At 47.3% G+C, this 18,321-nt stretch overlaps 1 pseudogene; it reads left to right on the top strand.

Annotated features, from left to right (window-relative positions):
* The first annotated feature begins 5,159 nt into the window (after positions 1-5,159).
* LOC136642599 (5S ribosomal RNA) lies at positions 5,160-5,279 on the top strand (annotated as a pseudogene).
* The last annotated feature ends 13,042 nt before the right edge of the window (positions 5,280-18,321 follow it).

Below are 18,321 nucleotides of genomic sequence, written 5' to 3'. Positions count from 1 at the left end.
GAGAACCACTGATGTACAGAGTTACAAAACAGTATTGCCAATGCTGGTGTGCATTGTGTTTTGGTATTGTCATTAACTGAAGTAACAGGGAGTGTCAGTTGGTGCAGTCATTTGGTGCAGAAATCATCTGTTTTTCAGACATAGATATTTGATTCTCATGTGGCTTGTTTTTGGTTCTGCTGCATTTTTAACTTTGATATTCACTGCACGGAAGACTTTTATAGTGAAATAGCCTGTCGTAAACTCCTGGAGTTTTGGGGTGCTCAGAGTTCTTGGTTCTCGAACCCTAGAGCCCTCAAGGATCCCTGTTCAGTAGGACAGGGGCAGTAGAGTAGTAGGGCAGGCGGTCTGGTCTAGAGGGTAGAGCCTCCGTTTGCCTGAAGATAACATCCGCAGGTCGCCAGTTCGAGGCCACCGGCAATGTGCGACCTTGAAGCAGCTGACAAGCTGAGCCGAGTTATTCCATCTGCTCTGAGTGTGGGAGGATGGAGGCCAGAATGTGAAACCAGATCAGAAAGAAACATCTGAAATGTTGTGGTTCTTGAAAGATAGAACCTTCTTTCAATTGTAAAAATTCCTATGGGGATTTAAATAGCCTGCCTATGTAAACTGCCTTGAACAAAATCTGAGGAGAAATCTGATGACCAAGAAAGGCAGTATATAAATACCTGTATTATTATTATTATTACTGCCACCACCCTATATGTGTCAGTGACTCGTCCAGGGACACTGAGACCCTCTAGGCCAGGGGTGCTCAGTACGTCGTTCGCGATCGACTGGTAGCTCACCAGGCAAAATGAGTCAATCGCGGAGCCCTGTCTCTCCAATCTAAAATAACCCGGAGTTGCACTCTGTGCATGTGCGGGTGTGACTCTAGCAATGAAGTCTATATAGCCGCTATAGACTTCATTGCTAGAGTCACACCCGCACATGCACAGGGTGCAACTCTGGGTTATTTTAGATTGGAGAGAGCGCCATAGAAGGGGGCGGGGTTCGTCATGCACCAGGCTCGAGTGTCTTTTGGAGCACGTGGTTGATCTCATCAGCGCATGCATGTGCCACCTGGCAGTAGGAGTCCCGTCTGTGTGCGCGCAGGGGAAGGAGCACCCACGCGGCGGAGGGAGGTTGGCGCGCGCTCTGCTCTCGCTCTCCCTCTCTCTGCCGCGGTCCGCCCGGGCGCCCAGCATGGCCGATTACCTGATCAGCGGCGGCACCGGCTATGTGCCCGACGACGGCCTCACCGCCCAGCAGATGCTCAACTGCGGGGAAGGCCTCACCTACAAGTAAGGCTGCGGTCCCACCACACTCACGGGAGTGGCCCCCTGCTTCCTTAAATGTTACACCAATTTCTGGGTATATTTGGGGTGCTGATTCCAAAAATGGCATCCATTTTGCCCTATCATGTCTAGTTTTGGAGATACGGCATAGCCTCATTAGTGAATGGTTCAAGCAGCTTCCTCATGAGGAAGCCTGCACCATGGCTTCCTTATGAGGAAGCTGCTTGAACCATTCACTAATGAGGCTATACTATATCTCCAAAACTAGACATGATAGGGCAAAATGGATGCCATTTTTGGAAACAAGGAAACAAATTCCCCATCCCCACAACAGCCTGGAGAACAAGTTAAATGGAACTGGTTTTTTCCTTCCATTTCCCAGAGTTCTCTGTTCACTTTGAAACTTACTTCTTCAAGAGGCGCCAACACATTTCCAATTCTAAACTCGGCTCTGTCAGAATGGATCTGGCAATCCTGTGCATGAAAATGTCCCATTGAGATCAGTGGAATCTACTTCCCAGAAAACATGAATAGGATTGCAGTCTAAGTGAGGGCAGAGCTGTCCACAGGTGTCAGGCTGGCCATCCCAGCTCCATTCTCCAGGACCTTTAACCCTGATTTGTTTCCTTCTCCTCCTCAGATGATGGTGTGAAGTGGTTAGCCATTAAGTTGATCCAGCAGTTAAATTTTCAAGAGAGCCTTTGTTTATTCTTTTGTAAAGTATATGGACATGATCTGAGGATTTGCTAATGTATTGAAATGTGACTTTTAAAATAAATATTTCTCTTCTGAGTCAAAAGATTACCCACCCCATTCATGTATTTGAGGAAATGTCTGTTCTGCTATGTCGTGAATATGTACAGTTTAGGCCTAGTAGCATGTAGAGCCTGAACCAAACTAAACCAGTAACAGAGAAGTGGCTTGCAGTTCCTAGCTGCAAGGATGTGAGTGACAACAGCCAACAAAATTAACAACTCAATGGAAGGTAAGAATGTAGCACCTATGCAGACAGGAAGGTGCCCATCAAGGATGGAATGCAGCTGTGGATCTCCAGTGGGGAGGCGAAGAAATAAGAGGGCTAGCATCGAGCCCCACTTCTGGAAGATTCTGTCCCCAAGAGTTTCTGATTGAACAGTTTAAATAAGTACAGAGTCACCTCCCTCCTGTTAACCTGAGAAGATAAGAACAAAGCCTGAGGGGTGTGTTCTTTCTTCCTTCCTGGAAAAGGTTGTGGGTGCAACATCCTGGAGGTTGAGAGCCTGGTGCACCAGGGGCATGTGGCCTCATAGGTAATCTGGAGCTGCAAGATCTACAAAAGAAAGCTGACCCAGATGAGAGGGAATAATAGAGATAGCCAGTTAGCTTTGTTATTTTAATGCTGAGATGTTTCCTAGATGTTTTATACCTCTAGCATTTGCTGCCTTTTGTAACTTTATGTAACCCTATGTACTTAATCAAGTAAAAATCCTTTGACTAAGTTGTTTCATTGTGTGTTGGAGACAAAGGTTCAGAATCCTGCCTAGCCCTTCAGCAAGCTACCAAATACTCATTGAGAACTACTAACTTGAGGACTGAGGCTTTAATTAAAGAAAGTGCTTAGTGGCTGCAAGGGATAGGATTAAGCCTAGAGGGTCTCAGTGTCCCTGGACTGAGTCACTGGCACATATAGGGTGGTGGCAGTAATAATAATAATAATAATAATACAGGTATTTATATACTGCCTTTCTTGGTCATCAGATTTCTCCTCAGATTTTGTTCAAGGCAGTTTACATAGGCAGGCTATTTAAATCCCCATAGGAATTTTTACAATTGAAAGAAGGTTCTATCTTTCAAGAACCACAACATTTCAGATGTTTCTTTCTGATCTGGTTTCACATTCTGGCCTCCATCCTCCCACACTCAGAGCAGATGGAATAACTCGGCTCAGCTTGTCAGCTGCTTCAAGGTTGCACGTTTCCGGTGGCCTTGAACTGGCGACCTGCGGATGTTATCTTCAGGCAAACGGAGGCTCTACCCTCTAGACCAGACAGCCTGCCCTACTACTCTACTGCCCCTGTCCTACTGAACAGGGATCCTTGAGGGCTCTAGGGTTCGAGAACCAAGAACTCTGAGCACCCCAAAACTCCAGGAGTTTACGACAGGCTATTTCACTATAAAAGTCTTCCGTGAAGTGAATATCAAAGTTAAAAATGCAGCAGAACCAAAAACAAGCCACATGAGAATCAAATATCTGTGTCTGTTAAAACAGATGATTTCTGCTCCAACTGACACTCCCTATTACTTCAGTTAATGACAATACCAAAACACAATGCACACCAGCATTGGCAATACTGTTTTGTAACTCTGTACATCAGTGGTTCTCAAACGTTTAGCGCCGGGACCCACTTTTAAGCATGAGAATCTGTCAGGACCCACCGGAAGTGGTGTCACGATCAGAAGTGACATCATCAAGTAGGAAAATTCAATACACAGCCACAGTAATGGCAAAATGTGAATATCCAGCGCTGTGAGAGCCTGGAGGTGAAAAGAGCCTACAGACAGAGCTGCCCTGATCCAGGGCTGTTCCTTGCAAGGCTAAGAAAGGCCAACATGCAGGAGGTAAAGGACTACAGTGGAGGAATGTCCCAGTCTTCCAAAAGTGGTAGACTTGCATTCAGTGGCTTCACTAGGGTTTGCATCACCAGGTGTGGGCGGCCAGCCAGTCACTCCCTGATGGAACTCCTCCCTTGCAGTGGGTGTGGCAATGCGGTGGGTGTGGTGATGCACCATTGCTCCACCTTGCTGGTTTTTTGACTATAACTTTTGCTAGAATAGATATTTCCACGTGGTTTGTTTCATTACATTCTGCTTGAAATTACACATCAAGTGATATATAATTTGATGGTATTATTCAAAAACACCAAGGTTTTAAAAATTTTGGCCAGTAGTGCTGTCACCCCCCAAGTGTGTCACATGGTGCAACTTGCACCCCCCCAAGCGACACCACTGCTTACATTTACAGAAACGTGTAACAGGAGATGTATAATGGGGAGCCCGACTTGAATCTTTCATACATGTGCATTTTTATGATGGCAGTTGGAAGTGGCAGTTGGCAGTTAGTGAAGAAATGCAGGTGTTTCATATAAGTACTGGACATTTCTGAACTAGGGGCTGTGGGACTGTCCTGGGCAAAAGCAGAGCCTCAAACCAAACACTTTAGCATACAGCAGAGTCTCTTGGGGTCCAAGCCTCTCCCAACTTTTCAGTGCTGATGTAGCTGCAATGCTGCCCTGAGGTAGGGCAAGGGAACTAATGCTCCCTTACCTTGAGGAGGCCTCCATGACTGCCCCCCCCCAAACAGGTTGCAATGTGTGTGTCTTCACTGGTATGGCTCCAGCAGCTTTGGAAAGTAGAAACGGATTTGGCCCTTGGTTGTGCTTTTGAATGTTTTTTTTTGGGGGGGGGGGTGGCCCAAATATTTTAGCTCCCAGTTTCTAATTTGTATGTATTGCTTGGGACCATCATTTTTAAAATGTATTTGCACAAATAGGTCACTTGGAATGCTTGCACATCTTCCACTAATCCAACCATCTTCTGATAACAGGGGTGCCTGTGTGTGTACGTAGGACCTAGGAATCAACTTCAGCACTGTACAGATGGGACACCTGCAAGCCATGTCAGGTGATGTCCAAAGTCAAGCTACTCACGGAGAAACTCTTGACGCCAAGAGATACACTGAGGAAACACACCCCACATGTTCTGATATGGAATAACAGTGACTACTGTGGAGAGGGCAGTGCATTCATGTTTCATCCTCTCCCGGGCTGCAGATTTGTGGGTGATGGATGCCCTTTCTAGCTGGGTGAAGAGGCCAAAACAAGGTGGTCATGGTGGCATAAGATTGCAGGGAGCATTTTTCACCCTGCACATGCCTGATCTCATCTGATCTTGGAAGTTAAGCAGGGTCAGGCCTGGTTAGTACTTGGATGGGAGACCACCTGGGAATACTGGGTGCTGTAGGCTTATACCATAGTCTTTCAAGACTGAAGGGTGCCAACCATTTTTTCATGTGGTGGGATGGCCTAGAGGGAGCAGCACTCACTGGATTCCATCTGCTGTCTCTTCCTCTTGCTTCCAAATGAGTTTCTCCCAGATCAAATCCTTACTTGCTCTGCCTCTTCCAGATAGCTCCTCCTCTCAGGTAGATGCATCACCCCCTCCCCAGAAGGCTCCCATTTAAGGAGATTTTTGAGCTATTACTACTGGGTAATGCTCTTTTGGGATTTTTTTTTAAGGAGTGCAGGGGCTAAGAGGCTGAGCTGAGAATCCAGACTTCCCTAGTTCACATCTCCCCTCTCCTATGAATTCACTAAGGCTGCAATCCAATGCACACTTTCTTGGGAGTAAGTCCTATTGACTTAAGTGAGACATACTTCTGAGTAGACATGCATAGGATTGTGCTGTAAGTGGCCTTAGGCAAGCTTCTCCCTTTCACTCTCAGTCATCCTTAGCTGTAATATGGGAATAATAATACTTACACAACATATAGGACTGTTGTAAGGAGTGCATCAAGATGAAACACTTTGCACACTCAGGAAATGCTGTAGAAATGGTTAAGTATTAAATCATGTTACTTTGCTCAAGTCTGGAGTGACTGATACTGCTGCGAGTGTCAGTCTTTCCTAGCAGAGTTAGTTTGGGTCTGTTCTTGCCAGAATTGAGCCCTTGGACGTGGGCAGAGCAAGAATGCCTTTGAGCACATGCAGAGTTTCTTTGCTACAACAGCATAAACTCATTTAACTCCTTCACAGTTTATTTCTTTTCGTTTGCCTCTTTCTTCCAGGCAGCTGAATGGTGGGAGGCCTGTGACAGTGTCTCTACCCGCACAGATGCAGATGCTGGGGAAGGGGATGAAGAGAGAGAGAAAAGTTAGAATCAGCTGGAAGATTGAGTGGTGCCTTGAGGCTGGAGACAGGACACAAGAATAATCACATTCCCCTCCTCCATCACTAGGCTTTTCATGCTCAGGTTTCAGAGTTGGGATCCTCCTTCTCTTCTTCCAGACTCCCCGTCCGTCTGTCCCCTCAATTTGAAGAGACAGCAGTCCTGGCTAGAGTCTTGGCAGCAACTGGTGACTGATTAATTAATAGCAACTTCAGGATACCCAAACATGTGGAGGCTCTTTGGCAGACATAGACCCACGGCTGCAGTCTTAGCTACACTTACCTGGAAGTAAACACAATTGACTATAATGGAACTTACTTCTGAGTAGATATGCATAGGATTAGGCTCTTTGTGGCTGAGGTAACCGGAAAGTTCATTTGTGGTTCTGAGGCCCATCTACATTTTAATAACCTGCTCTGCAAAAATGGACCCTTCAAGTTCACAGGCTATCATGGAAACAGGCCCATAGCCCAGCCCACATAACACCCCCCCATCTGCACAGCTGTTTTGCAGCTTCCCTTCAAATGTTTAGCCTTTGCTGAAGATGGAAGCACATGTGCTTCAGTGCAAATTATGGATTGATATCCGTTGCCTGGGAAAAGGCAACCAAACCACCCAAAGAACAAAGGATGGGACGAGATGGATACAGCACTGGACTTGCATATGGATTTCGGCCAGTTGCCAAGTTGTGTTCACACCACAGAGGAAAGAGCTGCTGTGACTGCTTTTATTGCTCCTGTCCTCTGCCTGAAAGGTGCTTAGGAGTTGGGCCCACCTGATCCCTCTGCTGTCTACTCAGAGGAATCCATGCTGGGAAGGGGAGGGGAGGGGAGGCAGAGAAGGCAAGACTGAAACTGGAGTCCCTCCAGTCCTCCTCCTACCTCTAAACACAGACATGGTGTGTATGGAGGTTTGGAAGAGATCACCAGGCAGGCTGGACCTTGGCTTTAACATTGTGCCATCCAGCGACAGCACTGGATTTTTCCCTGTTGTTGCCCAGATACAATCTGTAGCAATTTAAAAAACCAGAGACTTGGAAATCAGGCATGGAAAGTGCTCTTGCGGGAAAGGAGAAACAGCCTCAATAGTCACAGCTTCCCCAAGGCCTGGTCTGACTTTTGGCAGTAAGGTTTCTTCTGTTTCTGTGTCTAAAGAGGGTGCAGAAAAACCCTCAGGGTTTGGTGGTCAGCAATCAAAAATTTTCCTGCTTGACAATGTCACTTCCAGCCATGACATCACTTCCAAATTAATGACATCCCTTCCATTGGGTCCTGACAAATTGTCATTCTAAAAGGTGGGTCCCAGTGCTAAAAAGTTTGAGAACCGCTGCACTAGCATTTAACAGTGCAGGCAGGGAAGCCAAAGGAGAGAGTTCAGCTCATCCCTGCAAAGAAAGTGACAGGGGGACATGCATGCCAGTTGACTGAGACATGAACAGCAGAAGCAAGCTTGCAGCATGGACTCAGTGGGGGCAAATGATGGCTCGTGGTTGGAAAAATGCTCACAGGAGCCAGGTTGGCAGCTTTATCTGCTCACAAAGAAAAAACTAAAAATCTTTTCTTTCTCCCTCTCCCGCTCCATCAATGTGGACTTTCATTTACCTTTTAGGAGTTGATCTCGAGACACCAGATTGTCTGCAGAAGGAAAAGGAAATGAATATGAAATAAGGCTCCATCATGCCTATAATGTTCTTTTTTTCCCCAACAAAAAATCTGTTCATAGCATTCCAGCATCTCCTCCCCACTCTCTTTCCAGGGAAGAACTGCATAGAAGCTGAAACAAATTCAAACCAAAGCAACCCTAAACAGTTTAGACTCCATCCTGCTTGTTCTTTTCTGTCCCATTTCTGTTGCAATGACTTTTGGGAGCAACCTGGACTCTCAGGAGTCCAGTTGCTGGATGCAGTGCAGGCGCAGAAGCAAAAGCAAAGAAGAGACGGCAGGCAGGTTTCAAATGTGGATGCAGGGCGGAAACCGGAAGCTGGAAGCTCCTTGACCAGCCTCCTCCAAGCCTTTTTATTGACTCTCAAGCAGTACAGAGCAATCTGAGTTTACTGTCGGTCAGAGATAGCACTAGCTGGCTCTAGCTGACCACAACGCATTCCTGAGATAAGGATGCATCTCTAAAACACTAAGACTCATCCAGTTTTCTAGGTACCAGGCAGTGAACAAGGTTGTGGCTCAGAATGTGTTCTGGCCAAAGCAGATGTGTCTGCCTGTGTTGCCAAGTTCACTAAAACCAAAGCGTGCTTCTGCTCTAATCACTACACATTTCCAGCACTACAACATCCTTTTCCAACTGTGGCAACTGGATCAATTTCACAGCATTCAATCAGTTCAGTTCAGTTTTATTACTGTCACAGCATTCAAAATATGGTTGCATATTTTGCAAATTATATGAGGACATGACAATACTGTCCATTTTGTTTTCAGTCTCTTTCCTAATCATCTCTGACATGGAATATTGCCCTTTCACAGCTACTGCACATGGAGTTGATGCTGGCCCTGTGCTGTCCACCACAAACCCAAGATTTCCCTAAGCATACTGGTCTCAGTATGGAATATAGACCGTTGGGGGGAAGGCCCAGACTTGGGTGAAGGGTGAACTGAACTGCTTCTTCCCCTGCCACTCAGGTGAGCTGTGTCATCTGCTTCATGGATGAGCTGGACGAGAGGAGGAGGTGGCTCCTGCTTTCATGTGCTGCGATGGGCTTCTCACCTGGTTGGGAAAGTGATGCTGGACTGGATAGACCCTTGGCCTGGTCCAGCAAGGTAGTCATCATATTCAAACGTGTATGTATGCCAGTCACCGAAGAAATTTTTTTTTAAACCCAGTCATACTTCATTCAAGTAAGAGCTATCATTTTATGCTGACCAGAGAGTTAATTGCGTACATAAGAAAAGCCTGGGTGGATCAGGCCAAAAGCCCATCTAGTCCAGCCTCCTGTATCTCACATTGGCCTACCGGATGCCTCAGGGAGCACATGCCAACAAGAGACCTTTATCCTGGTGCCCTCCCTTGCAGCTGGCATTCTGAGGTACCCTACTTCTAAAATCAGGAGGTTGCACGGGCACATCAGGACCTGCAACCTGTGATGAACTTTCCTCCAGAAATTTCAATCACCTTTTAAAGACATCCAGGTCAAATGCCATCACCACACCTGTCCTAATCTCTGTCTGTCCCAACTCTCCCGACACTCAATTTTAGTGGATGTCCCCTTGTTCTGGTGCTATGCGAGAGGGAAAAGAACATCCCCCTACCCACTTTATCCATCCCCTGCATAATTTTGTATATTGTGGATAGTTGGAGACTTAAAAAAGCAGTACCATGAAATGAAAGCGGGATAGTTCTTGTGGTTCTGGTTACAGGTCTGTTATATTCACGTTAGATCATTTAATAGCTGTTACATCTCTTAAATTGGCAACTGTTGTTCATTACCTTTGAATTCATTCATGATGCTTTCCAAAAAGGGGTTTATGTCACAGAATTCCCAGATCCTCAGCTTCAGCTCAGGAGGAAACACCACTTCATTCTCAAACTTCTCCTTCTCCTTAAAACTGGGGAGAATCAATGTTATTCTACCATCTTTTCAATCCAATGTTCCCAAGAGGAGCAAAATAACAGAACAAAAAGAGAAAGCCTGATGACACAGACAGGTGGTGAGAGACACAGAAGGATGGAGCTGCCTTGGTTCCTAAGATCCAAAGGCTGGCACCTGAGGGACAAGATTACAGCAATTCCATCTTTCCTCACCCCTGTGTAGTGGCTTGAAAGATGACCTGTGTGTTTGCTGTGGAGGGGTTTACTCCTGTTGTGAATTGATAGTCTGATAGTCCTCATAGACTTTGTTTTGATCTGAGCAGCGTGTTTTAGGGTTACTGTAGAGGCAGGAACATGGTCAAGAACATGATACACACAACCATCAGATCCCTGCCCGAGTCCCTGGACAGCCACTGCCAGTCAGTGTTTACAGTCCTGAGCCAATGGTCAGATTTGATATAAGGCAGTTTCCTATGTTTCTGCAACTCCCACAACTGGTCCTTCATGAGCAGTATTAAGAGTTCTCCGTGGAAGGAGGTAAGGTGGTGGATATGAGACTGGACAGAGGGGCCAGCATGGTGTTTGGCCCTAGACTGGCCCCAAGTGGCCAAATAATAATAATAATAATAATAATAATAATAATAATAATTAATAAACAACTTTTTTTCTATCCTGCCCTTCTCTCTAAAGGGACCCAGGGTGGCTTACAGCATATTAAAAACAGATTAAAAACATAATTTAACAAACAGATAAAAACACATTAACAGAAACCATAAAAACGGTAGTCAGATAAAAGTCAGAATAAAAAAGAGCATAAAACAGCAGTTCATAGAGGAATCAGGCCTGTAAAAAACAACTAAAAGATGTATAAAAGATGTTAAAAAGGCCATGAAGTCAGAAGGCTTGTTTAAACAGCAGGGTCTTCAGGCCTCGCCGAAAAGTCTCAAGAGAGGGAGCCATTCTTAAGTCAAGGGGAAGAGAGATCCATAACATTGGTGCCACTACTGAGAAGGCCCTGTTTCTTGCCGCCACCCCACATACCTCCTTAGGCGGCGGCACTTGTAAAAAGCCCTTCTCTGATGATCTGAGAGGACGAGCCGGATTGTACGGGAGTAGGCGATCTCTAAGATACCCTGGCCCAGAGCAGTATAAGTCTTTAAAGGTCAAAACCAGCACCTTGAATTGGGCCCGGAAACGAATGGGCAGCCAATGTAGCCGCTGGAGAAGTGGACTGACAGAGTCAAACCACCTAGCTCCAGTGACCACAAGGGCCGCCACATTCTGCACTAATTGCAGTTTCCGAACCGTCTTCAGGGGCAGCCCCACATAAAGCGCATTACAATAATCTAACCTCGATGTCACCATCCATAGCATGGATCACCGTGGCCAGGTCTGCACGGTCCAAGTACGGCCGCAGCTGATGCACCAGCCGAAGCTGAGTGAAGGCCCCCCTAGCCACCTGGGAATCCAGGAGCAGCTGCGAGTCCAGGTGGACCCCCAAGCTGCGGACCTGCTCCTTCAGAGGGAGTGCAACCCCATTCAGAGCTGATAATCCAGCACCTGCATCGAGGATTTCCGAACCAGGAGAGCTTCTGTCTTATCCGGATTAAATTTCAGCTTGTTAGCCCCCATCCAGATCCTCACTGCTTCCAGACAGTGCTCCAGGCCCTCCACCAAAGCCCTAGAAGGGCCAACAAAACCTTTTGGTCTGGGAGACCAAATGGCAAGATTTGTCTTGTCAGAAATGAGTGCAGTGTTTAAAATGGGATTCTAGGCTCTGGAGGGCACTGTTCCCGCTAAGCTGTGTGGCTACATGGTCACGCAGCTTGAAACCAAGCCCTGTGCAGCTCAGAAGCTCAGTTTCCTGGAAGTCAGCAGTGATGGTGATGTCATCACAAGTGTTCCAGACACCGGCGGTGGAAATGAGGGCCATGTTCTTCCCCTGCTATCAAGGCCCTTCCCAGCACTGAGGAATGAGTGGCATCCACTTACCTCTGCAAGGTGTGTCTAACATCCTAGAGGGAAAAGAGAGAAAGAAGAAGGAACTCAGTGCCTCCCACAGTCACTGGAAAGTGACGGAGGGCTGGAGGTGTAAATGGACGACGGCAAACTTATGGGTGGATGGAATCAGCAGGCCAATTGGAGCCATTTTAGTGCAATACACACAGGTCTGTTTAAATGTCATATTTGAAGGAGATGAACAACACAAAAACACCTCTCTAAAAGGCACAGGGACAGTCTGGACAATACTTCAAATGTCCAACCGATGTATTTGAAGGTGAGCATGCTCAGAGCAAGCATGCATCCCAGCTTGCCTCCATTCTAGTTAGTTCCCAGTTGGTTCTCCTAATTCAGTGGGTGTGTGGGTAGGAGCGTCATCTGAACAACCCCTCCACATGCACTGCTAGACCTGCTTTTAGGGGAAACAGCTGGGTCAAGATCCAGGTGCAAGGGAAGGGGCCAGGGTGTGTGTTCATCATGATCATGCAATTCTTTAGAGTGACACGAGAGGCCAGTCAGAAGTTGAAAGCATTGCCCAAATGGGTGAACTATCTTGCATATGACCCCAGTTTCCAGTTATCCTAAGGTGCCAAGATTTTTGCTAAGCCACAGATACACGTTGGAGAGCCACTCCAGAAGTACTTTCCACTTAGCTGTTGAGCCTCTGGCCATCTCCACCACCAGGTTTCCAGGGCACGCTGCTGGGGAACCCTAGCCCTGGCCAACATCCAAAGCTTGACATGAGCCACAATGTCATCACCTCCACATGGACTGGTGAGGTGGGGGGAGCTGTCTGACAGCAGCAGGGACAGATCCTGGGTAAGGAGTCCTGGCTAAGGGGTGGGGGGAGCTGTCCATGAGGAGCTGTTGCACTGGTAGTCACAAAGCAGTAAGTCAGAAGTTTAACACTGAGCCCTCACCCCATCCTAATGGACTAGCAGGGCCCTAAACCAGAGAATGCTAATGCTTTTGTCTTCCTCCCAAACTCAGAGGAACTCAGAAAAGGGAAGCCATTAGCAGCATTTCAGTTCTACCACTGCCTCTACCCATAGGCCTCTGGGAGTGACACTGGCAGGTCCAGCTGGAAGGCATCGTGTCCCCTGATATCACAGCCTCCCTGGATGGGGGAACTGCCTTGGGCTGTCCCTGAATGTCGGCTCCCTTTGTATCATCTGGTACTGGGGCCAACAATGGGGTCCCACTTGACCTCCTCTGAGGTTGTCTCATCTGTTTTGGGGTCCACGCTACAGTAAAAGTGTGTGTGCATGTGTGTGTGACCCCAACCTGCACCTGGGGGACCTCACTTTACCTCCTGGATGTGACCAAAGTATCTTCTGGTCATGTCCAGAAGGTGTTTTGAGGTGTGGGGAGGCCAGGCGCAGACCAACATCCAAAGCTTGGAGGCCTCTTGGAGGCTTCTGAGAGGCACTTCTGGTTTGAAGTACCTCTCAGAGATCTTCTGATATGTGGGGAAGCTGCACCCAGCCTCTGTGTATCAGAAGGCCTGTTGAAGGCACCTGAGAGGCATTTTGAGTTTTTTTGAAAAATTGGAAGTGCCCGTCAGAGGCCTTCTGTAATGCAGGGAAGCCATGACTGGTCTCCTCATGCTTCCTCCCAGAGACCTCTGGCAGGCATTCTGAGGCATGAGGAGGTCAGGTGCAGCCTCCCTGCACCTCAGAATACTTCCAGATGCAACCAGAAGGCACTTCAGGTGGTGTTTGGAGATCCTATGAGCGTCGTTCTGTGGATTTCAACATTCACAAATTTCTGAATCCACAGGGGATCTGGGAATGGATCCCCTGTAGACAGTGAGGACCAACCTGTATAGCATAGTATAGTAATTTGGATCTTTTCACTTCTTTTGCAAATGTAGAAAGCACACAAAGTTCTGGAGCCGGCTTTGTCCCAGTGGGGAGCCTGGATGGTTTCTGCTGCCTGCTCACCTGCAGGAATCTGAACGTGGGCTGCTGACACTTATCCTCTGTCTCCTGGATGAGACCTTCAAGACAGTGGAGTTCCTTGGAGATTTTGGCCATGTAGCTGTCCCTCCTCCTCACAATCACCTTCTCCACCTCTTCCATCTGGGACAGCAGAAGTTTCTCTTGCACTTCCAGAAACTGGCGCAGCTTTCGAAACTCAGCCACCGTTTTCTGCTTCTCTTTGTCCGTTTGCCTCTACAATAAGTGGATGGAAAGAGGAAAGCAGGTCCATGTCAGGAAGGAATCTACTCAGCCTTTGCATCATCAAGAAGGAGACGGAGATGGAGACAAGCCAAATGCCTCCCCATGTCTCTCTCGCTGGCCCTGCATGATCAGTGGCCCACCAGATGCCTCAGGGAGTACTCAAGATAACTTGATGCCTGTATCTTTCTGCTACTCTCTTACCCCTTGCAAAACACTAGCCTTTCCTGGTAGATACTTGCAGCATAGAAAGCTGAGCAGCGCCTTTGAGTCTGTTCCGAAGGAGGCGGGCCCACCCTTGTACTCAGTTCAATGCCCCAACACTGAGCCAAGCCTGAAGAAACCCAGATTGCACCCCAGTGGCATCACTAGGGTTAGTATCACCCAGTATGGAAGGCCAGTGCATCATCCCTATGATGGACTTCTTTCCATGCAGTGAGAGGGCAACGCACTGGGCAGTGGGCATGGTGATGTACCATTGCCAAACCCCCGCTGTTTTTCTTGCTGTAACGTGTCATAGAATAGAGATATTTCAACATTTGTTTCGTTGTATTCTGCATGAAATTACGCATTGAATGATATATACCATGGTGGCATCATCTGGTTGGAAACCTTCAGTCTCGAAAGACTATGGTATAAGCCTACAGCACCCGGTATTCCAAGCAGTCTCCCATCCAAGTACTAACCAGGCCTGACCCTGCTTAGCTTCCAAGATCAAAGAAGATGGGGCATGTGCAGGGTAACATACAAATATTTTTAAAATTTTGGCAAGTAGTGGTGTCACCCCGTCTGTGTGTGTCACCTGGTGCAGCCCGCACCCTCCTAATGATGCCACCGCCACACCCTCAGAGCCCCTCTTATGTCAGGACTTCCAGCACCCATGCTGGCAATGGTCTAGGCAGGGCAGAGAGGAGAGAAGTGTATGTTTTGAGTTCAGAATGCTGCTTCTTTAAGACCTCCATTTTCTAGGCAGGGAGGTCAAGTCCAGGAAGGATAGTCTAAGGGCAGATGTATATAAAGGGTCAGTATGCATCTGACCCTTGTCTGAGCAACTTGTCCCTTTGGAGCCTTTCATGGTACTGTGACACTGATCTGTCTTCCCCTTTCTATACCCACCCAGTCTCTCCTTGATAGGCCTCCACTTGTGGCCTGGACACACCACTTTGGAACGACACTGCCCATCAGTGTACAGCTCAGAGGTGGACAGAGGCATAAGAACATAAGAACATAAGAACAGCCCCACTGGATCAGCCCATAGGCCCATCTAGTCCAGCTTCCTGTATCTCACAGCAGCCCACCAAATGCCCCAGGGAGCACACCAGATAACAAGAAGACCTGCAAGGCCTCCTGGGAATTGTAGTTTAAGAACATAAGAACAGCCCTGCTGGATCAGGCCATAGGCCCATCTAGTCCAGCTTCCTGTATCTCACAGCGGCCCACCAAATGCCCCAGGGAGCACACCAGATAACAAGAGACCTCATCCTGGTGCCCTCCCCTACATCTGGCATTCTGACTTAACCCATTTCTAAAATCAGGAGGCAAAGGTTGGACTTAGCAAAAGATTGCTTCATATGTTCATATATCCAATGGCTACTATTTTAGCAAGTCACAACAACTTGGAAAGGAGACTACCTGTCGAAATCTGGATTTTAACAGTATTTAAAATATTACTGGGATTTAACTTTTATATCCTCTTGTAAAAAGAGACAACTTCACCCCTCCCCCCAATCTTTGAGAGATAAGAGGCGCTCCGAGGAGCAAGGCTGCCTCGTGACTGGAGTCTTCTGCATTTACGTATATTCAGTTTTCCATATAGCTGGTGCAGGGAAAGCGCCCTACAGGTAGACCACAGCTGCGATACAAGGACATCTGCAAGATGGATCTGAAGGCCTTAGGAGTGGACCTCAACAGGTGGGAAACCCTGGCTCTGAGCGGCCCGCTTGGAGGCAGGCTGTGCAACATGGCCTTTCCCAGTTTGAAGAGACACTTGGCCAACAGACCGAGGCAAAGAGGCTAAGAAGGAAGGCCCATAGCCAGGGAGACAGGCCAGGGACAGACTGCACTTGCTCCCAGTGTGGAAGGGATTGTCACTCCCGAATTGGCCTGTTCAGCCACACTAGACGCTGTGCCAGAACCACCATTCAGAGCGCAATACCAGAGTCTTTTGAGACTGAAGGTTGCCAACTACTATTATTATTATTTCTAACTGGTCAAATACTTATTGACCTCGTGATTATATTTGCCCTTACCAGCAGGTATCGGTATTCTTTCCCTATGTCTGCTTTATATGCCATCATTTCCTCTTTATCCTTCCTCAGAACGTGCAGGTTATTCAGCAGCAGTTCCTAAAGAGAAAACAAAACTTTGAGATGGGTTTCTTCTAGAGGTGTGCTTCAGATACCGATTCTGCATCTTTAGATACAGATACAGGGTCAGCAAAAGGCCCTGAGATGGCATGCCAAATGCTGCCCGCCTTACCTGGTGCCCACCCTGCTGCTTAGAAAACTCTGCAGTCAGGGAATAAGAGGACAGGTCCTGTTATGGAGCAGGAACTGGTTGAAGACCAGAGGTGTCAATGGGCAATTTTACAATGGAGAGAGGTGAAAAACAGAGTGCCTCAAGGATCTGTCCTGGGACTGGTGCTTTTCAACCTCTTCATAAATGACCTGGAAACAGGGTTCAGCATCGAGATGACCACGTTTTCGGATGACCCTAAACTTTTCCAGGTGGTGAGGACCAGAAAGGACCAGAAAGGTGAGAGCTCCAGAAGGATCTCTCCAAACTGGAAGAAGGAGCAGCAAAATGGCAGGTGCGTTTCAATGTAGGTAAGTGTAAAGTCATGCGTATAATTCAAAACTTCATAGATGGTTTCTGAGCTGTCTGTGACAGATCAGATCTTGGACAGATCAATGAAAGACCCAGTGTGCAGTGGCAGTGAAGAAGGCTAATTCCATGCTTGGAATTATTAAAAAAGGGATTGAGAATTAAACAGCTGATATGATTATGTCATTGTACAAATTGATGGTAAGGTCACATACAGGTTGAACCTCATTATTCACATGGGTTCCGTTCCAAACACTCAGGTGGATGGCAAAAAACGCACTATAGCAAATCAATTTAAAAACAAAGTTTCTTTGCTCCAGTGATTTAAAAAAGCCTTGCTGACCTTTGTGACGTAAGATAAGAGTCATTAAGAAGACGATCCATCAATCAGTCTTCCTCCAAGCACTTCACTCCCTCCCTCCCTTCACCAATGCAAAGTGATCACCTTTCTTTCCATGCTCAGGGGGAAGGGAGGGGTTGCCTGGAGAGAGGAGGATTGATGGATTGTCAGCCAGTTGCCCTCTCTCTCTCATTAAGGAGGCTGTTGTTAAAGGACTGTTCAGTTTTTTAAACTGATTTTAAAGGGATGCATTTTTCCTCTTCTCCAGGGATCAACACATTCCTTCTCATTTGCAGAGGCCATTCGTGTTGAGTCAAACCTGTGCATAAAAAATCCGTGTATAAATAGGCTGGACCTGTAAGGAGTTTTGCGTATAGTTCTGGTCGCCACATCTCAAAAAGGATAGCGTGGAACTGGACAAGGTGCAGAAGAGAGCGACCAAAATGATTTATGGACTGGGGCATCTCCCTTAAGAGGAAAGGCCAGATACCAGGTGGGCTCTGAGGGTGCTGACTCTCTGCTGGGGTTCTTCAAGCTTAACTCAGCGTTGGTGGAAGGGGAAGATTTGTGGGTACAGAATATGGGGGGAGTAGACTTGAACAAGTCCGCTCTTGCTCTCTCTTTGTGTGTGTATGGGGGGTGGTGGTGTAGGAGTAAGTGCAATTGCTTAGGACACAAAATATCTTGTTTTAACCCCAGGAGGTGATGCTTACCATTCATACTGGGAAGCATGTACATATTCTGCAGGAAATGAAAGGATCCCATGACCCCAAGATTCAGGCGATCTCCTACCTTGCATTCCTGGGCTGCCTCTTCTGGCAGAAGCATTGTGTGTGATTTGTGTTCTGGAGATCTTTCACAACGCACGCACACCAATTCCTTATCTTCTTTGCAGAACAGGTTGAGTTTTTCCTTGTGCTTTATGCATGTATCTGACTCAACTTTGAGCGGCAGGAGTTTAATCCTTTCTAATATGTTAGCCAGCTGCCAATTTGGTCGTATGCTCCCTTTCTTGATCTGAGCTTTGCAGACGGGACACTCCAGGTCGCCCAGATGCTCCCATTTCTCACAGTACTTGACATTGCAGCGCCGGCAGAAGTTGTGACCGCAGTCCAGAGTCACCGGCTCGGTCAGCCACTCCAGGCAGATGGGGCATATGACTTCCTGTTCGACGCTTGAGGATGGCGTGGCCGAGGCCATGACAGATGGACTTTCAGTGGCTTTGTTGATAGGAGAG

This window comes from Tiliqua scincoides, chromosome 2, assembly GCF_035046505.1.
Source record: "Tiliqua scincoides isolate rTilSci1 chromosome 2, rTilSci1.hap2, whole genome shotgun sequence".
Classification (NCBI taxonomy): domain Eukaryota; kingdom Metazoa; phylum Chordata; class Lepidosauria; order Squamata; family Scincidae; genus Tiliqua; species Tiliqua scincoides.
The sequence above is the reverse complement of the archived record's forward strand: the minus strand, read 5'-3'. Positions and strand labels throughout refer to the sequence as shown.